The sequence below is a fragment of the Xiphophorus hellerii genome, chromosome 17 (assembly GCF_003331165.1).
Source record: "Xiphophorus hellerii strain 12219 chromosome 17, Xiphophorus_hellerii-4.1, whole genome shotgun sequence".
NCBI lineage: Eukaryota > Metazoa > Chordata > Actinopteri > Cyprinodontiformes > Poeciliidae > Xiphophorus > Xiphophorus hellerii.
In genome coordinates this window covers 19,851,219-19,876,966 of record NC_045688.1, presented here as the reverse complement: position 1 = coordinate 19,876,966, position 25,748 = coordinate 19,851,219, and the positions used below count along the sequence as shown (strand labels likewise).

Here is a 25,748-nt window from a genome sequence, read left to right as displayed (position 1 = left end):
TCATGACCGAAAGAACGAGATCGCGGATACAAACAGCCGAAATGGGTTTTCTCTGCAGGGTGTCTGGGCTCTCCCTTAGAGATAGGGTGAGAAGCTCAGTCATCCGGGAGGGACTCAGAGTAGAGCCGCTGCTCCTTCACATTGAGAGGAGCCAGTTGAGGTGGCTCGGGCATCTGGTCAGGATGCCTCCTGGACACCTCCCTGGTGAGGTGTTCCGGCCACGTCCCACCGGGAGGAGGCCCCGGGGAAGACCCAGGACACGCTGGAGGGACTATGTCTCTCGGCTGGCCTGGGAACGCCTTGGGATTCCCCCGGAAGAGCTGGAAGAAGTGGCCGGGGAGAGGGAAGTCTGGGCCTCCCTTCTGAAGCTGCTACCCCCGCGACCCGACCCCGGATAAGCGGAAGAAGATGGATGGATGGATGGATGGATGGAGGATGCAAAGGTACTTAAAGAAAATAATTAAACCTGATCAAACTGGATTTATAACTACACAACAAGGATAGAACAACATTAGAAGAGAACTCTTTCTTAGTCAACTGCTAAGAAAGACAGCCAACCTTCAATGCTCCTTGAATTAGATGCGGAGAAATCATTTGATAGGGTGGACTGGGATTATCTAAATTACACATTGAAGAAGATGGGATTTAAAAACACTTTCATAAGATGGATTGCGATCCTTAACCAAAATCCAATCTCGAGGGTCCGGCTAAATGGCTACTGCTCTGCTCTTTTCAATATAAAACGGCGATGAGGCAGGGAAGCCCGGTCTCACCTATTCTTTTTGCCATAAGTATTGAGTTGTTAGCAGAACTGATTAGAACGAACAAACACATAGAAGGAATAATAGGTAAGGGAGGTATAGAACATAAGATTTCTTTATTTGCAGATGACATCCTCCTATACATAAAAAAACCCGTCAAATACAATACCCCCCTTATGAAATGCTTACACACATTTGGTCACATCTCAGGCTATAAAGTCAATGAAATTAAATTGGAAGCAATGATGATGTCAGGACAATGGCCAGAACATCTGGAGAAAGAAGTGAAATTAAATGGCCAAAAGCGGGCCTTAAATACTTAGGAGTCATTCTGACCAATAATTTTTCCCAGTTATACAGCGCCAATTACAACACACTTGTATCTCAAATCAAAAAAGATTTGGAAAGATGGCAGATTCTCCCATTATCTTTAGTTGGCAGGGTGGAAACGATTAGGATGAATGTGCTACCACGGCTTCTTTTCCTCTTTAATTTCCTTCTGGTCATGGTTCCCAACACCATCTTCAGGGTGTTGGACAGACTTATATCAAGATTCATTTGGCAAAACAAACGACCAAGAGTGAGACTTAAGGTTATGTGTTCTTCAAAAAATGTGGGAGGCCTGGCTCTTCCACATCTTGAGAGCTATTATTGGGCGGCACAGCTAAAGGCACTTGTTACATGGATTAAGTTGGATTTGGGTACAAAATGGGTACAGCTGGAACAGGGTTCGGTAGTAGGGAGCATCTGTCATGTTGGCGTTTAAACTTCTTGCCCACATGCAGAACACCACAGAGAACGGAAATCAGTTAAAGATTTTTTATTGAAGAAAACAAAGTAATGTGATATGGTGGGGATCCTGGGGTAGAGTCTGGAAGACAGCGGAAAACTGCGGAACAGGAGGAGATGGTGAGTTCGAGTCAAATGGGAAACGGGAGTTGCGATAGGAATAGATCGGTTCTTACTTTGGAAAGAATGATCACAATCAGGGAGGTCGTCTGTGGGTTCCAGGCTGAAGTCAACGGATCCGGCTTCCGTAAACGAGCGGGATCCTAGACAAGGAAGCTGCAGTGGATGGCGAGCAGGTAAGTGCTGACTTGACGGAGGTGGAGGTGAGGTCCGACTGCCAGCCGATGAAAACTGAGAATCTTGAGATGTGACGGGAGAGGTGAAAACGGGACTCGGGCAACCAGTGGGTACAGTCCACGGCGTCACGAGGAGGGCTTTAACCAAAAAGCCAGGATGGAAGCCACTCTGGAGAATCCAAATGGTCTCAAGGAGTAAACAATTCCTGAAGAGCACAGGGGACAACAAAGAGTTACTTAGAGGGAAAAAACTCAGAGGACTAGCTCCGAGGGGCTCAGTTTACCAAGCAGGTAAAACACTCCGGCGTCGAAGTGCTGGCAGTCAGCTTCTTTAACCTCCAGAGGATGATGAGATGATGACCACCAGGTGCGTAAAACCCATAGGCGCGCCTCCCAGGTAGACAGCCTCTGGCTCCATCTAGTGGGCCACAGTGATGCTACAGACCCACACCAGGAAGAGGGGAAAAGAAAAACAAAAAGGAAAAAAGGACCAAGACCCCCAGACCCCGACAGTATCTCGATAATAGATTTACCTTTTTTAAGTAGAAATCAATGGCAAAAACTTAAGATCCAAAATGAGTGGGTGGTGTTAACTTTGAGAGTGTGGGACAAAGTTCGGAGGAAATTAAAGCTACCACTCTCCCTATCACGAGCAGCTACAATAAATGGCATAGTCGACTTTAAACCTAACAAACTTGATGGGGGATTTGGTGAATGGGCAGAAAAAGGTTTAATAACAATAAACCAACTATTTACAGGAACAACATTAAAAGCCTTCTCGCAACTACAAAATGAATATAACATCGCTAACATGGATCTTTTCAGATTCTTTCAGATTAGACACTACCTTCAAAAACACAAAGAAATAGACAAATTAAAAGAGAAACCGACAGATTTTGAACAATACTCGATTGATGTGGTGGAGAAACTAAACGATCTTCAAAAGATTATTTCAGCTCTATACCAGAGATTACGATTCGACCAAGACGAGACAACTCTAAACGTCAAGAATAAATGGGAACTGGAACTAAATGTGGTGGTAAAGGATGCAGAGTGGGAAGAGAGTTGGGGTAAATGGCATAAATGTCTGAGTAGTCCAAATTGGAGAGAGTTTAGCTGGAAAGTAAGAATGAGATATTTTAGAACGCCGATAATGATAGCCAGCTATGATAGTATGGCCAGCGACCTCTGCTGGCGGAAGTGCGGACAGATAGGAGATTTTTCCCACATATTTTGGGAATGCCCAAAGGTGAAAGGCTATTGGGAGATGATAAAAATGGAAATAGGAAAATTACTAAGCCTGAATATGACCTTGGAAATCCATAGAGTGGTTCTAGAGGATGTTAATCTTCTGACGGAAGATACCAATACAAAATATATGCTGCGAGCCCTGGTGTTGATTGCTCACATGGTGATCACTGCGAACTGGCTGAAACCACATTCACCTACCCTAGAACAATGGGTCCAGAAACTGAGGACTGTCAACCTGATGGAAGATCTAACAGCAACCTTGAGGTTGTGGAAAGACATTTATAATAAAAGATGGTCTGCTGTAAATCTATACCTGGAGCAATGGGCCTGATTTTCTGTGATATTAAAAGGAGGGAGGGGGAAAGGGGAATTCTGGACTATGCATGTTTGAAAGTTGTATTTGTAATTATGTTGCAATGTAAAAATGTCCAATTCTATATGTTTCCTTGCAGCTATGAACCATATTTCACTCCCCCCCCCCCCCCCCCCCCCCCCCCCCCCACACACACACCCACACACATAGATGCACACGTGCACACACACAAGCTCACTTTCTCACTATTCTCTTTACTTCACTAGGAAACTGCGAGAAACCAGGTGTTCATACAAGTTTTGATGGGAAAATTTTCTGTTCCCATGGGCAAACTCCACCCACACTGAGTGGACACTCAGCAGTAGTGGTGTGAAACATAAATACTCTCTGCATGACTCATTTGTCTTGATTTTAATAAGCAGGGCAATTTGACCCTGAACAGTATATTTGTCTCAAGTTCAATTATAAAGATCACCCATTGAAAAAAGAATCAAAATGCAATATAATTTTTTTTTTAAAAAAAGATCAATTTCAAGAAAATTATTGTTTTTTGTGTCTAGGTATTTTTAGTGGACATAAAAAATGTAAATTCCATTTTTTATGTCCAAATGAATAAATTGTTGTTATTGGTCCTTTATTTGTGAGAAATAAATAAACATCATTGCACAAATATTGATTGAAATGGTTAGTATTGGAGTTAATAATCAGATATAAAAATGTTTTGGAGGAATTTTTTGGTTTCTGACACTATTGCATGATTAAACACTTCCTGGGTCAAATTGACCCATGAACATTATTGCTGTACCCCAGAAACGAACATAACAGGAGGGTTAAACAGAATGATCAATAACTTATCACTAACATCAGAAAATGATTACATAAAAACAAATCATTGCAGAACACCTTTTTATTTAACTACAGGCACAAAGATGCCTAGTGGCTGTAAAAGAAAAAAAGAAACAACCTTATGTTAAAGCGTTAGAGATGAACCTGCACTTCAAGTTTTTCAAATAAACATTAAAAAACAATGAAAAGACAAATATGCTTCTTCTAAATGAACACTGAAGCAGTATGTAAAAACACAATAAACAAGTCATTGGAACTTAATAGAAAAAGGAAAACTAGATATATAAAGCACGCCTATTTAACGACGCTGAAGTTTCTTCCTGTTAGTTGTAATGCGGTTATGAATGAAAAATTTCACATTTTACCATGTTTGATTTTTAAAGCCACTGGTTCTGCCTTTATGCATTTTTCTCAGTGATGTTTTCCTGGCACTGTGAAAGATTTTATGAAAGCACCCAGGTGTTTCTTGACGACATGAACTTCGTCTGCAGTCCACGGTGTTCTCTTTGCATGTCCTTTGCCTTAAAAATGATCAGATAAACAAACTGAGAAACCTCTGAACTTATTTAACAATAAATACATTTATAAATATTAAAATTGAACAGCACAGCAAAAGGCATACTATATTAATTGACAGTAAAATTTTTAAACTTAGAATGACTTTTTAATCCATACTATTGAAATCATTTTTATAAAAATATAGATGGGCAATGAATCGAAATAGTCAAAAACATACCTTCACCTCATGAAACCACATTGTTTGCAGAAGAAGTTTCAAATGTGACAGCCATTTTTTAAAAGGTTTCATTTGCTCTAGTGGCATTTATTTGACAGTACATTGACAGTTAAGTGGAAAGACATGCAGCAAAGGTTGCTAGGCTGGGAATTGAACCTGCAAAAGCAGCGTCGTGGAATAAGGCCTCCATATGTGGGTTGTACTTAACCCCTGCGCCACCTCAGCACCCCACGTGACAGCCATTTTAGTTATTTTACTGACCAGTATTATCCCAAAACTATGTATACTATATAGACTTGTACTTGTTAAAGTACTAGGGGTTAGGGTTGTGATTCATGTCAAAAACCTGACAAACACAAACGTGTGTCTGCAGTGTACATTCAGAAATAAAACTCACTATCCTGTAACTTTATTTCAAAGTGAACTCGAATGCAGAGAGGCAGAGGCAGCTTGTAGATGAAAAATGTTTAATGAAAATTAAGATGAAAAGACAAATAAAAAACACAGGAAACACATGGAGCCAGAGTCAAGCAAAACAAGAAGAGTCAGTAGGGTAAAACAGGGAAGTAAAGGAATTTAAAAGGAGGACCCTGCAAGGCAGAATGAGAGAGAGATGAATAAATCCTGGGAGTGTGACTGCTGGAACAACAGACCAGGCTATTGACTAAGAGGTTGCAGGTGTGAGGCAGAGAGAGAAATAGAGAGAGAGAGAAAATGGCACAGTGGGCGAGGGAGAGTACACAACAGGGTAACTAGAAATTGATTCTAAGACCCACTCCCCCCACACCCTACACCCCCCAGATCTTCGGCTGTACTTAAGGAAAATAAAGTCAAGATTTGTTAAAGGAAAAATCAATTTTAGAAATCTATTCTAATTCTTAAGAGTTAGGATATCTTATAAGAACCTGGATCTTTCCATTTACTGTAGTTACAAACAACTCAACTGTGTGCTCAAACCAGTTTATACATAAAGTGAAAGAAAACTAGCATGTTGATCTAAAATACCTTATGTTTTATAGTTTTATAATAACTTTTCAAAAATCTTACCAATAGCAGAAGATATTTTCTCATCCACAGCATTGTTGCCATCCTTGTTGTTATCATCAGAGTTTATATTTTCTGTTTAAACCACAAAAAACATGTAAATTGAAGGATTGACTAAATAATCAGTTTTGCCAGATTTGGTGGATCATCTCACAACTGGGCAGTTTTTGTTGTTATTTTGCAGTTAGAATTTTTCTTAGATGAGTGGACAGGTTAGGAGTCTGGTGAAGTTTTGAATTGACCTATTGAAAATACATTTTAACCAATCATTTATAATAATTAATTCATAGCCCTCTGAACTGAGTTGTAAAAGATGTGTAATCATTTGTGATGTGGAAGTTGGCTCGTTGTAAGCTTGACATTTGTGCATGTGGAGGAGCATTCCTGTGCAAACTTCAAGTAGTGAAGTTTGCCAATTGGCAGGTGGTGTTTAGAGTGGGATTTTTCAGTAGACAGAAAGCAGCTTCTGGGAAGCAGTTTGACCAGCTACAGTCTCTCTAGCCTGTATTAAATGTTCAGTACAGTTTTTAAAGCTGCAAATGATACACAGAACAAAAGTCAGATAGACATACCATCCAGGTCGATCTGAATTTCATCCAAGTTCTTGCCATGAAACTCTGCCAATCTTCCATTTTCTAAGGCCATCAGAACTTTGCTGATCTTAGCAAGTTGTAGGGTCTTCTCTGGAAGCCTGTAGAACTCACGATGAATTCGAAAGTCATATCCCAGAAAAGTTGCCAGTTTATCCATTTCTGTATTGGTCATATTCAAGACAGTTGAAAGTGTTGCAGGATGTTTTCGGAGTTTAGTAGATGTCAGTGACCTCGGACACTTGGCGCCACAGGCTCTTGCAAAGTCACGGAGGCAGTCTGAACCTCGGAAATGTGTCATGGCTTCAGGTTTTGCAAACAAATACAAAAAACTAACACACTAGGTAACACTGGTTAATGTGTGCTTCGGGGACACCATGAGTGTCCAAAGGAGAGCATTGGCTAGCAAATTTGGAAGCTGCAACACTGGATTAAGTTTTAGTCAGATGTAGCACCGCAACTGCATTTTGACATGCAGAACATTCCTCTGCTTGCTGCATTAGTTTTAAGGACTTGTGGCCATCAAATGTCAGTCATCAAATGTCATGTGCCGACCATCACTGTTACATTTGATTAAATTAGTATTGTTATTAAAGTCTTTAAATCCAACTCAACAGCATCAAAAACCTAAAACAGGAATATGATAGATTTCCAAATGCTGACTCTTTGGTAATATTCACCTATTTACCAAATCTGCCACTGAGTAGCAACATAACAAAATGGCCTAAGTTTGAAAAGAATCTGACTTGACAGTGGAAGTAGATCTAAACCAATTTGTTCATAATTGTTGAAGAAGAAAATTTTAAAGTATATATTTCCAACTTTGTCTTTAAAATACAATTTTGCAAAGTATTTTAAATCTTTCATTCTGTGATGACAATTCTTGATGTATTTTTTCATGCTTCTCAATACTTCACTCTTTACTAAGCTTCTTACCTGTGTCTCAATGGACAGTCTGAACCCCCATAATCATATTTCTTCGCCTTTTTTAATATCATTAAGGGCAAAGAAACAAAGGTGGGGGTTTCCATTCACGTTAATTTTTTTTCATTTTGCAGTTTGGTTATATGTGGTCATCATTTATGAGCCTACCGAGTGACCCATCTTCTCTGGAGGCATGAATGCGTTAAAGGACAAAAATGGATAAAAAGCAGAAAACATAAGAATAAAAAATGTGTGCAAAATCCATTCAACAAAATTTTTGAAAGTACACAAATATTTCAGCCCTCACCACCATGTTTTGCCTTGCCACTTAAATGCAAACATAAAGGCAGCATATGCAGGGTGGTACAGTCTCCTTCTCCTCTCATATTCTTCTTCAGTGATACTTTCTCCATGATACTCAACTACAAACTGTCCTTTGTAAATTGAACTTTTTGCAAAGACCCCACGTCCTATAAAACATAGCACAGTGTCTTCTTATTATGTTCAGATATGTTTGGTTGCTGGACAGTTTGACTTTGTCATTCATGTTTAATTGAATTTGCTAAATAATATGCCATCTTACCTTTTACTGCATTGATGTACTTCACCTCAAGTTTTGATATTTTGTCCATTCTCAAAATAACATGATGCATTGCATCTTTCATTGGACTGCTATGTGATGCCATCTTAAACTGCAAAACATAAAAATAAGTTGCAAATCAACATTTCTATAAAGTATGAAAACCTTAAAATTTCTTATCACTTGTTTTCATTTCCAATAAACAGCAGGACAGCTAACTATTTTTTTGGCACTGAAAATGTGCACATCAGCACTCATGATTGTAACATAATTAAATAAACATTATTTTTTGGAAGCAGACATTTTAAGTCTTCACTGATAATGAGTATACATTAAAATATCATGTTCTTTCACAAATTTTAGAAAAAGGTGACTTAATTGGAACATGGCAATGGTATTCATCTACATCCACAGCTAACCACGTGTGATTTAGAGCTAATGACAACAAAACCACATAATTCATCCGAATTTATTCAAAGTTCTGACGGAATTTACCTCACCTAAAATGAAATTCACATTTTATCACTGGACACTAACAATTTAAAAGGAAAAACGTATATCATATCTCAAATGACAAGACTTAGCTTCCTAGCTAGAACTTGTCTAGCTAAACTACACATGTTCTCAAACAAATCACAAATGGCAGACAACAATGATATGTAGTTAATACAATATATTACATTGCAAAACTTTAATACTTAGTGAGCATTTTTTGGATAGTCACAGTTTTCTTAGAAAAGTCCTGAGTGTCCTTTTTATAGAGTGCGCCCCAAACACGTTGTAAGAAATCAAGCAACTGCCAGTTAGTTGCTACTTCCTGCCGTTTCAAAAATAAAAGCCTCTAAAAGGAAGTAAAACTTTGACGGAATTCTAAAGTGCTTTTAATTACATTGAAGACATTCCATAGCTTTTTGCAATGGTTAACATCAAATATTACAGTTTTTCAGAAAATCTGATTTAAATGTTGGTGATTTAAATTTAATGGAATTCAGAAACTAAATAGGACCTGTCTGTGGCACTTAGATAGAAGGGTCAAGGCCACGAAATTAGAGAAGCCCTCAAGGTGTAATACAGGAATACATGATTGAATGGGACCCAGACCACCCAGCTAAAATTTTTCTGACACCAGTATTGGCCAAAAATGTCTTCTTGGGGTTTAGAACTGCTACTTACACAGTTTGGAAGGTCTGGATTGACCAGTCATTGGAATTTGATGTTACTCATACCGATCAACATCTACTCATCGAGAGGAACACAAAAATGCAGGTCCAATCATTGTAGCTTGTTCCTATCAATAGCTAGGGTTAAAGGAAATACAGGTTGACCCTGCATGTATCATTAAATAAAGGGGTTTGGAGCCACAGGGATCCAGTAGCCCTGTCTCCCTACAAAGTCCCTTGCACATTTTTGTGGTTGCACTGGTATGGGACCAGAAGCATTTTTTAGAGGTCACCAGGGCGAGTCTAGCGCACCCTTAGTCATTCTGGTACAACTTACAGTTCCTGAGATAAGACTGATGGAAATTTCGGGGTCAAAAGGTCACCCAAATGTTCCTGAGGCCGTTGTGGGCCAACTGATGGCCCTGAGGCTGTAAAATAGGGGATGGCTGATGAGCATTGGGCCCACTATAAGAATTCATTATTCAATTGAACCCAAAGCCCCCCATGAAAATTTTTTCCAACACTAGGTTTTGTAGAATATTTCCTGTTGAGCTCAAAGCTGCTACCTAGACACATTTGGATGATTTCAGAAGGCTTGAAATGACTGCTCAAAAGAATCAGATGTATTTTATGCCAATTGACATCTACTCTTCGAGATAAATGCAGAAATGTCATTTCAATTACTGTAGCTTATTACTATCAATATAAATGGCTAAAAAATATTCTGATCCTGCATGATCTTAGTAAGTGTTTTGGAGTCATATTATATCTTAGGCCACTGGATAACACATAATGCATTATCCAGTGCAGCACACTGGATAATGCGCCGCATAATGTGCAGTGCATACACAATACATATGCACTGGTTGATACACTGCACTATCCACTGGATATTTGTAGTGCATAATGCACTGGATAATGCAGTGTATAATCAAGTGCACACACTGCAATATCCAGGGCATTATGCTGGATGATGCACTGCATTATCCAGTGCATTATGCACTGAATCCATTATCAACATGCATAATGCATAATGTCCAGTGACATTATGAACTTATAGATGTTTATAATGTAATCAAATTTGGGTTTTGGGTACCCCTGTGACCTGGAATGAGGATTACACTGATGATTTTAGTGCTGATTTCTCTGCATCCTTTTTGTTATCCAAGTACAACTTATGGTAAGGACTATTTTGGGGGGTCAAAAGGTCACCCCAATGTTCCTGAGACTGCTGTGTGCCAATTGACAGTTTCAATGCTGTAAAATTGGGGATGACTGGAGCCCATGGGTTTCTCTATGAGAATTCATCAACTGATCGAACCCAGAACCCCCAGGGAACATTTTCTGACCCTAGTTTCCATAGAAAATTTCCTGTTGGGTTCAAAGCTGCGACCTAGACACATTTGGATGATTTCAGAAAGCTTGGAATGACCGCTCAAAAGAATCAGATGTATAATATGCCAATTGACATTTACTCTTCGAGATAAATGCAGAAATGCCATCTCAATTACTATAGCTTATTCCTATCAATATAAATGGCTAAAAATATTCTGATCCTGCATGATCTTAGTAAGTGTTTTGGAGTCATATTATATCTTAGTGCACTGGATAATGCATAATGTACTATCCAGTACAGCGCACTGGATAATGCACTGCATTATCCAGCGCATTATACACTAAACCCCAATACATTCCTCTGCATCCTTTGTCATCCAAGTACAACTTATGGTTCCTGAGGTAAGAACTATTTTGGGGGTCAAAAGGTCACCCCAATGTTCCTGAGTCTGCTGTGTGCCAATTGACAGTCTGAATGCTGTAAAAATGGGAATGGCTGGAGCCCATGGGTTTCTCTATGAGAATTTATCATCTTATCAAACCCAGAACCCCCAGAGAACATTTGCTGACCCTACTTTCCATAGAAAATTTCCTGTTGGGTTCAAAGCTGCGACCTAGACACATTTAGTTGTTTTCACAAGCCTCAAATGATCAATCAATGGAATCAAATTTATTATATGATAGTTGACATCTAATCTTTGAAACAATTGCAGAGATATAAGTCGCACTGCCATACCATGTTGCTGTGCCATACATATGCAGGGCAACATGGGCCCTGCATATGTCATTAAATAAAAAGTTTTGGAGACAGAAAAGGTTAAAATTAGGGCAGTCACACTAGCTCACACTAACATCGATGATAAATGCCAAAAATATATAACAATTGTGGAATTAACTCTTTAAAGGTTTTGGAAAGGCTCTCCTTTGGAACTTGTTGACTCATGGGGCCAAAAAACCCCACAGTCAACAGAAGATGTGGATATGAAGAGGTCGCTAGTTTTTCTAGCTACTGAAGTTGCACCAATGCAGCTTCAGCAGAAGGACCTTATTGAGGAAATAAAAGCACTTTGCCTTCAAAATGAAGAAAAGGACAAGAAAAAATTTCATCTGGAAAACCGAGTGAATAGGTTGGAACAGTGTACCAGAATAAATGACGAGATTGTAACTGGACTGACGGTAAAACCGAGATCTTATGCCCATGCTGTGTCAGGAAGAAGGAGGCGATGCCGAGGCCAAAGCTATCTCAACGGAGCAACAGGTGACCACCTTCTTGGAAGGTAAAAGCATCGCACTGTAAGTTAAGCAGATCAAAGCCTGCCATGCCTTGAAAATGAGGAATCCTGGAGATAAACAAGCCATCATTCTGCAGCTTGTGAACTGCAAACATAAGAGTGCGCTGCTGAAACAATTATGGAAATTGAAAGGCTCAAATGTCTTCCTGAATGAGCATCTCATCAAGAAAAATGTGGATATAGCCAGAAGATCTAGACAGTCAAGAAAGCAAAAGAAAATTCAGAGCACATGGACTGCAAACCGCAAAATATTTATAAAATTATTAGGAACACCTGAAGAATCAAAAGTGCTGATGATCAAATCCCTGGAGGAATTGGACAAATAAGTGTGAATGGTGTGACACGACAAAGGGGGTAACACAATCTCATGGGAACACAATATCATGGATATAACTGAGAACTGAACTAAGTTGCAAAAACAATTTCATACTAAGAACTTATGAATACAGTCAATTAGAATTATCACCCTTTGACTACCAGGAATTTAGTTCTATGGATTTTGGCGGTGATTTGGATCTGGACATTAACTTCTTTTCCAGCGTGGATACCACCTGCTGTTGCCATACAAATGAACAATTCAATCAGATTTATGTCAGAGGGAAAGCTTTCGATTATACACTTTAATAGCAGAAGCCTCTATGCTAATTTTGATCATATTAGAGATTATTTATGAACATTTGCACAACCATTCAGTGTAATAGCAGTATCGGAAGCTTGGCTGGATACAGATAGAGAAATGGATATTCTTCTCAGCAGTTATGAATTCAGCTACACGAATAGAAAGAATAAAAGTGAGGAGGAGTAGGACTATACATTATAAAAACGTTGAATTTTAGACATTTTACATGTTGTCAGCTGCAGTTAATAATGCTTTTGAAAGTATAACTTTAGAAATATGCACAAAAAAGGATAAGAATTTTATTGTAAATTGAATTTATAGAACAAATCCATTATTTATACATTCTAGATTATTAAAACTTACTGATTTGGTGAACTTATAGTGTGTGTCTTATTTAAAGCACAAAATAAACAGTTACCAGAAAATATTAAAAAATTGTTTTCAAAAGAAGAAGGATTTTAAAATCTCAGAAGAAAGTACAAATTCAAAGTTTGTAAGATCAGAACCATAAGAAGTTTCAGTCTGTGGTGTGAAACTATGGAACATTTTGACTGGAATTAAAAAAAATGTCCAAATATTAAACAATTCAAACTTTTGTATAAGGAAATGGTTTAAACTAAATATGAGAAACTGTCTTGATGTATTATGTTGTTGTTGTTACATTATTGTTGTCAATCAACATTAACAATATTCTGTAGTTAATACTGCTACAGTTGTTATTAATATATTGTACTCCATTAATCAAGAATCAGAAATTAGGATGAAGCTGTACCTGTACAATACATATAAACAAAATGAGATCATTTTGCTAGAGAAGGGGTGAGTTTTAATAAGTTTATACTTGTACCCACTACTTTTAATGTTTATTGTACTTGCATTGTTAAATAATTTTATTTTAACTTGGCACGTTCAATTAAAAAAAACCAAGGAAAAACATCAGAGGCATTTTAGAGGTTGAGTTGAGCTATGCATTTTGAAAATATTCTAAACCGATGCATATTTTGCCACATTTGTACTTTGCAGGTAAGTATCTCTGCTTGATTTATTTTCTTTTTTTTATTTATATAAAAAACACCAGTAAGATAGCAAAGTGGTGGTTACAGGTGGATACTAGTGATAGAGCAAATCTAATGATGTAGCTTGTTGCAGCACAGCAGGAATGTTCTAGCAGGTATTGATTAATCTTACCTGCTAACTTGTTCAACCTCAGTTTTGTTTTAGTATCTACATTTAGCTGTCCTAATATTTTTTGGATCAAAATTAAATGCATGTAGATTGTCAAGAAAACTGGCATAAGGGTATGAGATCTTTCCAGGCACACGCAGAAAAAGGTGCATAATGGCTTGGAAGACATAAAGTAATCTTGTAGTTTGATTAAAAGTTAATTAAGTTGAATAAGTCTGAATAATATGAGTATAAGTAATCACTCAATAACTTTCTGCAAAGAATCTCTGATTAATGATCTGTAATGATTTAACTATGTAATGATTATGTTAATGATTAACAAGAAAAAGATGTGATTTATTGTCAATGAATGTGAAGTTGTGATCATTTGAAATCAATTCAAACAGGTTTACACTGTTTTGAATGTGTTTAATGAGTTATAATAAATGATAGTGAATTATAGAAAAGAGAGGAATGCAGTACAGCCCTGATAACAGGAAATGTCGCAAGCAGTTCTGAACAGATGGCCAGAGCGCACAGGATGGGTGGTGCGGTGAGTTTGGCTGAGGCAACGGGGAATGGGGAAGTACGGGAACTTCCACTACGGTCAGCAAAAACAGGTTGGGAAATGTGGGGACTTTTTTATGAGAGACAGCAGATGTGAAGAAAGTCACGTAGACCAAACCCCCCCATACACACACATGGTGGAGAAATGTATAAAAACGGGCTGAAAAGAGGAACCAGTTGTTCCCAGTCCGGCGGCGCAGAAGATGAGACAACCTGCAGGAGCAGATTGAGCTACGGACCGCACTTCAGAACCACGGGGGAGCTCGGACTTCACACCGCTAAGAAAGGACTGGGTCCCATCGCCCCATCTCTGGTTCTTTATTCGACCGTTGGTCTCGTCTCAACCCAGCAACTTCAAACTCTGCAACAAGACTTGGAGGAAGGACAAAGGTCCCTCAGGGATGAGGAACTGGGTTTTGCAAAAGGATTCGGACCCGTTCTGCTTTATTTCCTTTCTAAGGAGGGTTTTTCCACACAAGGCAAAGACCTCAACCAAGGATGCTAGAAATTCCTGTTGCCAAAAGATCCACCATCGTCTGGGTATGAGTTGAATCTGCTCATTGAAATTCCATTTCAGAACGTGCGACTTAACTTAGGGAAAGGAGACAGGGTAGTATGATTGTACATGTAAATTTTATTACACTGTTTTTGAATTATATACGATTGATTATTGATTTGTATGTCGCATATCCCTGCTTAAGCTTGCTTAATAAATTTATACTACAAAATTCTAATGAGGTTGGTGGACATTGGAATTAATAGAGTCATTCAATCTTTGTCCAGTTCTTTTAATTAAGGTAAAACTAATGTACATGATTCCAGTAAATAGGAGGCTTCATAATTTCCTTTGGTGAGATTAAATAATGACCCTGGGACTTACATCTAAGTCACTAAACCTAATCTAGCCGGTTCCAAGTGCAAGTTATGATTTAGAAAGTGAGCTACCGTTAACAGAAGTGGTTATTGGAATTATGCAGCTGCGAAGGCTACTCAGCTGATTGTTTCTTAACTGTAAAGGGTCATAACTTCTGGATTGGAGGTAGTTAGAGCTAGACGAATCACTTTCGCCACCAGTTTAAATAGATTATCTCTTATGGAGTACTTTTAGGGTAATACCCAGGTCTCAGAGATTTTCCGGACCTGTTAGACGGAGAACTGGTCAGTAGGCAGCCCTGGGAAGTAGTGAGGAGTGGGCGGGGCTGACTATTGCAGGATAACCTTCAAGATATTGTGAAATTACCTCAGACTTTAATAATTGCATTCACCGAAGGTTCTGCTCTGGGGAGGAGGTGTCTTTTCCAAATCCTAGTTGTTTATGGCAAATAGTCACAGACACTTTGTTAGGTTCTACTAGAGGTCTCTTTCGTTTAAAAAAATGTTTTACCTCCACAGCTACTATTTGCCTTCTAAACATCAGGAACTGGTGAAAGAAGTTCAGCACAATGCGCACCTGATGCAATTGACTATGACCATTTAATACATATTAATCTAGGAGAGGTGATTGCTACAAAGTCACTGTCAGAAACAGAGTATATAAACCCCTTATACCTTTTAACTTTTTTGTTTCATGACCCCAAGCTTAAATATATGCTATGGGAATTTATTTAAAAGTAAGCACAAAGGAATTTCAATTGTGAAGTTAAAGAAATATATTGTATATTTTTACAAATTATCAATAAAACTGAAAGGTTCTCCATTTGTGTACTGTCCACTTGGGTCAATAAGCTGTCAAATTCTTTTGCTGTTAGTGTTTTACCTTATGACTTCAACATCAATGCAGATCTAGAGACTAAAACACTTGTCCAATTTTCATTACAAAATAACTAGTTGAAAAATTGGATAAACAAATATATGGAACTGTCTTAAAACTGTTCTAAAACTGTAGTGTTGAATGTTAGTTAACTAAATATTTGCACAAATACACAAATATGTGCACACCTTTAGAGTCTTTTATGCACTCTGTTTCATTATTTGTTATTAATAAATTCAAACTATGAACCCCATTTTTGTATTTTTTTCAACTTTATCACAGATCAGTAAACAGACAATATACACACATATGAACAATTCTTGATGGTGGGTATTTTCACAAAATCAAAAGTTGAAACATTGAATCAGTGGAGTCAATCTTTATAGAAAAATGTCCATTTTCAGGATATTTTTGGATTGTGGAGTAGAAAGACCCCAGGTTGAGATTTTAATCCAGAGCTGTTGTACCTATTTTACCCATTTAAGTTAATGTGAATAGGTTTAAAATGCACTAATCTTTAGTTTTGGAAGGTAAATTATGCTTGAAGAACATCAGGAAACCAGTCCTGGCACTACTGACAAAGCAAAGTGAGCAACCTCAGCATTCTGACATGGACCCAGAGGCTCAGCTGAGAGTGAGATGGAGCTTGCAATGGTGGCGGAAAATGAGCAAACTGACAAGGACTTTAAGGTGAGTACAGTTAGTGGAGAGGGGAAGCAAATCAGAGATGCTAATAGTTACAGTAGGCAGGCAGATGGCTGGGTTGAACTGAACATGCAGGCTGGCATACAACTTAAATTAAGGCACAAGAAGAGATGCTGTCAGTAAGAAGCAAACCCACGGATCCAGGCGCAGATGTAGAGACGAAGAATATTTGCTACGATAAATGGTGATGGAACCATCTGGTGAAAACTGGAAGGGAAGCTGGGTTAAATTTAATCCTAGAGCTAATGATTTAATGATGAGAAGACTCTCACGAGTAAGAACGAGCGGCCCCATCCACAAACACACACGGAAAGACAAACAGAGAGGCTCTTCAAACCTATTATTATACGTCATGGACACAGGATGCAGAGTAGCTAACAGTCATGGCTATCCTCTTGTTTCAGTTTTAATCAAAAAGTAGAATGTTACAATTTGATTGTGAACATACCGATCTATGAAGCATACAGCAACTCAACTGTATGAATCAAAAAACATATGACTTATTTTCTGAAATAATACTTCTACCTTTGCTGCTTTTCTCTCAGCCAAGTCTACAAGTTTTCCAGTCAACCTAATAGCTGTCTGGGCAGAGTGCACACCAAGAGCAAATGACTAAAATTATAGCTGCACAGGCAACCAGACCATCCAGTCACAACTCATACTGAATTGATAATTTAAAGTTCATTTTGAAATACTACTATTAAAAAAAATCTTACCTACTTTTTAAATTTACTTGTATTTTAACAAGCAAATCTGCTGCATGTATGCTAACAGACTTCCAAAGTATTCATGCTTTACTGCAGGAGCTTTACTAAAAGACACGACAGGAGTGGTTTTGAACGTAATTCGATAGGCCTCAAAGGAGCAATCTTAACAGATTGCTGAGTGACAAAGGCACATGCTCAGATGTATGCTTCACATGTAAATGCCAAACAGCTTTACAGATATGATCATCATCTGAAGTTTTTTGATGGCCATAAACATGATTAGATGATTGCATATGGCCACTGGTTAGCAACTCAGTCTCTAGCCATATGTTCGTCTGACAGCTGTCCCCTTCAACACGCCTTCACATTCAGTTCTGCTCCTTTAACTTCAAATCAGTCTTCCTCAACTTGATAAAACTTTGGTGTTTTTTAATCATTACTTTGAAGGGATTTTTATGTTGCGCCTGCTTATAAAAATTACTCTGCTTCTAATGTGAGGACAAGTGCACTCTTATGTTCATGTGTAAGTATTTGTCCATATATAGATCTCTTGTCTAGGTGCCAAAATCTCCTCCTATTTTAATGCCACAGGAGAGACAAAAGATCCTCCAGTCATTTTAAATGGATGGAAGATCAAACAGATGTGTCTTCACACTTAAGAGTACTAATGAGCTCTTAGGCAAGTTACACAACAGCTATGGTTCAGGCATTAACAAAACTACCTCAGAAAAAATTCAGTTTGGACATGAGTCTGATGGTACAATGTATATTTATTATCTCTAATGAACAATTACATTCATAAAAATACAACCTAACAATAGCCAGCACTCAATATAGAAGACTTTCAAAGCCAGTCCATAATTAACACTGTTTCATATTAAAGAAGGTTGTGCACTCATTGCGTAAACATTTTTGAATTTTTAGTTGTGCTTAGTGATTTTTTTTTTTACGTGGTTTGCCCTTGTATAAATCACATTAAACAAAAACATACATTTCATTACAAATGTTTCCTCTTGGACTGAATCATGTGATTAGCATCTTTTACCAGCTGAAAGAGTCTGTGGTAATAAATGTAAAATCTCATAAAAAAAGAGACATAGAGATGATAAGGGAATATTTGACAAATACAGAGATGTTTATACTGGAAGTTTGACATTCTGTGTGAAACACTGCAGTTTTAGCACTAGTTTACAGACATTACTTGACAATTTTTTTCACTCAAACAATTCTGCTGTTTGTATCATTATTGATTATGAAGGAAGTTAAAATAAACTTTATCCTGAGATATGTAAAAACATAGATGTACAGAAATTCACCATTTTCTAACTGAAATAAACTGCACATCACAGTTAAATGTATTAAAGATGCTGGCCTAGTTGATAGTTTAAGTTTCAGTCATTTTCACACTAAGTGAATTCTTGAGGTGTGGTCATGTGTGTGTTGATGGGCCTAGGTCTCAGCAATGATGAAAGTGCATTAAGAATACGATTTGCTGTTTATGATTTGCTTTGTCTGAGATGGGACTCATTGGTTCATGATAAATTAATTTAAAGGTACTAAACATGAAGTGATGTAGATAGATTTGCTGAACCTGTATCTACAGTAAAAAATATCCCATTAAATTCAGCAGCAAAACTAAACCTTATAAAATAGAAGCACTTGAGCTGTTTTAACACATATACGTTTATATCTTCAACACATGTCGTTAATTTTGTCTTCACTTGGATCTGTGTGAAGACTTTGAAACATTTTCACTTGTTTGGGTAGTGTGAATGGCAGCATGGTGGTTATACTCCATCCTACTCAACAGTTACTGAGAAATGTTGGTGTTACTGTTTAAAGTTGGCGAGCAGTGTTAATGGTTCCGATTTAGTGTTTCTGCCTACACATTTCAGCACTGAACAAAAAGCTGCAGAAATCTCATTGCTTTAAAAGTGCAAACCTGTCTGTGTTTGCTTCGAGGTGTAGCTCACTGAGTCCCCTGTTCTGTTTGTATCAGCTTTCTCTTCAGGGTCTGTGTCCCTGTCACTCCATTATTTTCTGCCACTTTATGTCTGTTATGTTTTGAGCTAAACCTTTGGGTTGATTCCTGGTCTTAGAGTACTGAACTACTCTGTCTGCTCCATTTGTTATTTTTGAGTCCAAGTGGACACTATACCCCTTACCATCCTACTTGCTCCAGAGATAATTTGAATCATGCAGGAAAAACCTAGAAAGCTGCACTGGAAAAATTACCTTTAAAATAAATGATCCTATCTGAACAACCAATTAATTTCTGCATCAGATATGTTCAAGACCGAGTACATGTTAATCTCTAGAACAACTATGCTAAAAATGACATCATGCTACAAAGAGATGAAGCCTATTCCAACAGTCCTTAGCTAAGACAACAAAATGTTAAGGAACTGAAATAAGATTTTAGGAAAGCTTAAAGATGCAGTATGTAACTTATAACTTTTATTTTTGTCATGATCCATGTTCTGTCCTGTCCATGCTGTGCGTTAACACTCATTCAGTTCACCTGCCACGCCTGCTGATTGCTTACCTGTTCCACCTGGTCCCTGCCCTACTTAAACTCCTCTCAGCCTCTGCCTCCTTGCCAGATTATCGACAGCCATGAGCCAGTAGAGATCCAGCGTTTCCTTGAAAGCCTTCAGTGTTTCTTCGACCCTTTTCTGTCCCCGGATTGACCCCCCCTGCCAAGCCCTTCACGGATCCCAACTGTTCTGGATTTCTGGACCTTGACCCAAGCTTTGCCTCACGACTATTGCCTGCCCCTCAAGCTAAGTTTGCTCTCTCCGCTCTCCTGTGTATGACCTCTGCCGGATTATCGTCTTGGTCTCTTCCTGGGTTCTCTGCTTCACCCGTCCATTGCACTACAGGTCAGTTAAGCTGAACATTTCTAAGTTACCCCTCTATCAGTGCATCACCAGCCTTCTCTTCTCAGTGCTGTGTTGGATGACCACATCCTGAGCCGCACCAGTATCTGAAAATTTAATTAAACTTTTTTTCCTTTGCAACTCCTGTGTGGGGTTGAATTTCCGGGTCCCCACCCAGTGTCCTTACAATTTTTAAAAAAATGTGTTTTCTACATATTTGTTAAAACTATTACCATGTCGTGCTTGGTCAAACATGTAAAATCTACACAACTTTAATTTGTGTAGTCAGCGCAATTAGGAGAATAACAGACAATTGGTGGGAAACTGTTTCTGTGTACTCCTCTGTTGGCTGCCACCTTATCGTGGTGGACGGGTTTGAGTGTCCCAGTGACCCTAGGAGCTATGCTGTAAGGGGCTCCGTCACAAAAGGCAGACAGGTCCTATGTGAGGAATCAGATAAAGTGCAGGCAAGAGACCTGTCTGGTCTTTGGGCTGTGAAAACGTCGATCTCCTCCATCATTTTCCTGAGCTACTACTGCCATCTGAAGAAATGCACCTCTCCTGGTCAAAAACAATCAATCAGAGCCAGAAGGAGGGTTTATTGTTTTCACTCTACATCAGTGGTGTCAAACTCAAATGCACAGTGGGCCAAAATTTTAAATTGAACAAAGCCGCGGACCAAGGTTGAACAAATATGGACCCAAACAAATTTTGATTTAACAATAAATATTGAACAAGCAAGGCTTATATAACTTAAAAGTGCAGGTGTGCATAATTGAGTTGCTAAAAATAATAAAACATATAAATGGCATTTTAAATAAAAATTGAATGCCTCCTTTCTGAGGTAAATGTCAAAATTAGCTTTGTACACAGACTAATAAATTTGAAAATAAAACATAACTATGAATAAATCATTAAATAAACCATTCAGGCCTTGGAGTAACAAGAAAAGGTGCATAGAAAACTTATTTATTGCTCATTTTGAGATACTCTGACACGGCCAAGCCAGATACCTGGCATCTTTTCTTGGATGCCAGTTCATCAATGTCGGGGCTCAGGGTTTGAGCTGAGGAAACCTTCATTATCGAACAAAGGTGTTCGTCAGTCAGGCGTCTCCTGTGAGACGTTTTCGTCATCTTCATTGAGGAGAAAAGTTGCTCACAGATATTCTGTCTCCCACCTGTCCAGAAAAGTTCTATTTTCTGCCTTTCTTTTTGCCATTTTTTGGTGGGGTAACACAGTGACAGCTGTAGTTTGAGGTCGCAGTGTGGTTTAGGGGAGAGGTACGGGGATGCGGGGTGCACCGGGGCTTTCACCGAAGGAGTGCGCAAGAAGACGGATCACCATCTTCCTAATACATCCATGTCCGCTACCATAAGTGCTACTGACACAGAGGAGGAGGCGTGTCTGCCTCTGTCCTGATTAACGAGCCAAAAAACAGCACAGCATTATGGGATTTGTAGTATAAGCGGTGAATGCGGCATCACAGCGTTGCCACCGTATAATACCGACGGGCCAGCTCTAATATTAATTTGAAATTGCCTCGCGGGCCGAATATAATTACACTGCGGGCCAAATTTGGCCCGCAGGCCAGAGTTTGACACCTATGCTTTACATCATTTGCTGGCTAAAGGTGCTGGGGGATCTAAGTTTGTGAGTGCCAATACTAAGACCTGCCTCTTGACTCTGTTTGGTTGTTTCTGGTTACCACTGGGAGAAGGCAGAGGAGCTGCCTTCTACACATATTATCTTTCAACAAATATGTAAAAAAAAAACTGTTTTATAAAAGTTCTATGTTCCAGCTTTAAGGCCTCTGTGGTACCACTGGATGTCACTTCCAAAGCAAGAGCAGCACTGAGATCTAATTTCAGAAACATTTAAATTCAATTTGTAGAAACTTTGTCTGTGAATGTAATCATGCAAATTTTCTACTCTGCTTGATTTTATGGTACTTTGTTTGCTCCAAACTGAGAAAATTTGGAACTCTACATGTCTAGTAGGGTGTTAGAAAATGGATGGATGGATGGATGGATGGATACATGTCTAGTAATGCAGAAAATAAGGAGGAGGTGTCGCAGTGAATAATAATAATTTAAGGGATCAAGGACCCAAAGCCACTCTGGAACACACAGCCGTTACACCATGTACGCAAGCAAACAAGCAAACTAAAGACAGGATCTAATGAATTCTAATATTCACATACCTGAGCCCTACAGAGATGTCTGCTTCTAGGACAATGAGCAGAAATAGGCACAGCGTGACTAGCAAATAGGTTTCACAAAAATTCTGAATAATAGAAAAGGTAAAAATGAATCTGATAATTAATGTTAGTTTTATATTTGAAAAGGCATCAGTTCTCTTAATAAATGTTATATACTGTATATTCATCCATCCATCCATCCATTTTCTAACACTCTTGTACCTAGTGGGGTTGGGAGGGGTGCTGGTGCCTATCTCCAGCTAACATTCCGGGAAAGAGGCAGGGTACATCCTGGACAGGTCGCCAGTCTGTCACAGGGCAACACAGAGACAGATAGGACAAACAACCATGCACACACACACCTAGGGAGAATTTAGAGAGACCAGTTAACCACCAGACATTTTAATCTAGCTTTTATTAACACTACCATGAACCATCAGTATTGCAGACATACAGCTAAAGTTCACATTTAAGTGAAAGTTGTTGTTTTTGATCAAACGCTTTTTATTATTTTTTACATAAACCACAAAAAACCATGCTCATCATTTATTGCTGGGATATCTTGGCTAACCTAGCGCTGCCGGAACTGCTGTGCAAGAAGGCGTCCAGCCCTCTCACCATGCTCATAGTAGCAATACCTGGATTTGGATATTGAATATTCGGCCTGTTGGGTAGATAGGTTAAACTCAGTTTGGAGTGATATACGTCACTTAAGTGAATCTTGTGTAAAATCGTGGCTGCACTCCCTGTCTAACTGTAGAATCTAATCTGTTAGCAATTTTAGCCGTTCAACGCCTTTCTTCTTTTTATTTGCGCAATAAGAAATGATTTGGCCTCTGAAGTAAGCCTTTAATGACTCCCAAACAGTGCTAAGTGGCATCCCAGGCGTCCGATTAACATCATTAAAAAACTTAATTTCGAATGTAAGCATATCAACAAAGTCTTCGTCAGATAAAAGTATGGGATTAAGCCACCAAGGACGATAGACAAATTGCATGACAGGAATGTTCAGTTTCATTATAAGAGGACAATGGTCAGAAATGACTATCGCTCCATAATCACATTCTCTCACTAAAGGTAAAATCAGTTTATCAAGTAGAAAATAGTCAATCCGCAAGTAGCTCTTATGAACAGGGGAGAAGAACAAATACCGTCTTAGGGTCGGATTTCGAAAACACCACATGTCGACCACACCGTAAGTATTAAGAAATGAATTAATTAACTGGGCGGATTTAGAGAGATCTTTCCTGCTGTACTACGATCAAGAGATAAGAGCACACAGTTCACATCTCCCCCAATTATGAGATTACGTGTTGAAATATTAGGTATATTTAAGAAAAACTTACTAAAAAATGTTTGATCATCCCAATTTGAAGCATATACTGAGACTAAAACAACTGGAAGTGCATACATTTTTCTCAACACAATAACATAGCGTCCAGCCGTGTCTGTTTTAACACTGGATGCTGTAAATTGCACCTGTTTACTAACTAAGATGGCTACCCCTCTCGATTTGGATTGGAAATTAGACCAGACCATCTTCTGCTTAGATTTACCCTGTCTGCTTTACGCAAAAGGGTCTCCTGTAAGAAAGCAATATTAGCATCAAGTTGTCTTAAATGTGTCATAACTTTTCTAAATTTCACTGGACCATTAAATGATTTCACATTCCAACTCGCACAATTAACTGGGTGACTGTTGATAAACCTGTTAATATTAGGACTGCTCATATATGACCAATCGGACTGTAGTGTGATATCCACAAACCATCACAAGTAGATACCTGACAAAAGACACTCTCAAAACAGATAGATCCGGTATAGTCCCACCCCTCTCTCCTGAATGAACACGGAGAACCCAACAAACAAAAAATTCACACATTTGTGCTTATACTGGGGAAAATAACTCTCTGCCTGGACTCTCGCCTTATCTAAATAACGGTAATCAAAATAGAATAGGTTTCCTTACTTTAAAGCACTATTGCTATTATGTGCTCTTTGCTGCGAAAATTAAATGGACGTATCACTAAACAAGATCTGGACATACCCCCTGCGAAACTCTCATACATCAGAAAAAAAAGAATAAAGTCTGAAATTAAATCCAAATATAACGCGGGACATATAATGCTGGAAGGTTCCATACAACCTGACTGGCATAATGGATCGATGGGGATTGGACCAGCGGTCAACCTCGGTCCTCACTGGCAGTCGCTGAGATAATTTTCTTTTTAATGTAATCCATGGCTTTATATATATATATATATATGTATATACACTGCTCAAAAAAATAAAGGGAACACTCAAATAACACATCCTAGATCTGAATGAAAGAAATATTCTCATTGAATACTTTGTTCTGTACAAAGTTGAATGTGCTGACAACAAAATCACACAAAAATCAGCAATGGAAATCAAATTTATTAACCAATGGATGCCTGGATTTGGAGCCACACACAAAATTAAAGTGAAATAACACTACACGCTGATCCAACTTTAATGTAATGTCCTTAAAACAAGTCAAAATGAGGCTCAGTATTGTGTGTGGCCTCCACGTGCCTGTATGACCTCCCTACAACGCCTGGGCATGCTCCTGATGAGGTGGCGGATGGTCTCCTGAGGGATCTCCTCCCAGACCTGGACTAAAGCATCCGCCAACTCCTGGACAGTCTGTGGTGCAACGTGACGTTGGTGGATGGAGCGAGACATGATGTCCCAGATGTGCTCAATCGGATTCAGGTCTGGGGAACGGGCTGGCCAGTCCATAGCTTCAATGCCTTCATCTTGCAGGAACTGCTGACACACTCCAGCCACATGAGGTCTAGCATTGTCCTGCATTAGGAGGAACCCAGGGCCAACCGCACCAGCATATGGTCTCACAAGGGGTCTGAGGATCTCATCTCGGTACCTAATGGCAGTCAGGCTACCTCTGGTGAGCACATGGAGGGCTGTGCGGCCCTCCAAAGAAATGCCACCCCACACCATTACTGACCCACTGCCAAACCGGTCATGCTGAAGGATGTTGCAGGCAGCAGACCGCTCTCCACGGCGTCTCCAGACTCTGTCACGTCTGTCACATGTGCTCAGTGTGAACCTGCTTTCATCTGTGAAGAGCACAAGGCGCCAGTGGCGAATTTGCCAATCCTGGTGTTCTCTGGCAAATGCCAAGCGTCCTGCACGGTGTTGGGCTGTGAGCACAACCCCCATCTGTGGACGTCGGGCCCTCATACCATCCTCATGGAGT

At 39.0% G+C, this 25,748-nt stretch overlaps 1 long non-coding RNA gene across 2 annotated transcripts; it reads right to left on the bottom strand.

The window, feature by feature from the left end:
- Positions 1-1,566: 1,566 nt before the first annotated feature.
- LOC116736412 (uncharacterized) lies at positions 1,567-19,356 on the bottom strand. Of its 2 annotated transcripts, XR_004342556.1 has the most exons (5): positions 19,318-19,356; positions 14,291-14,295; positions 2,131-2,362; positions 1,727-2,052; positions 1,610-1,632 (listed from the first exon to the last, which is right to left on the bottom strand). It is a non-coding gene; the product is annotated as an uncharacterized LOC116736412 (long non-coding RNA). The 2 variants fall into 2 exon arrangements; XR_004342555.1 differs by having other exon boundaries at positions 1,567-2,052; positions 19,318-19,341.
- Positions 19,357-25,748: the final 6,392 nt, after the last annotated feature.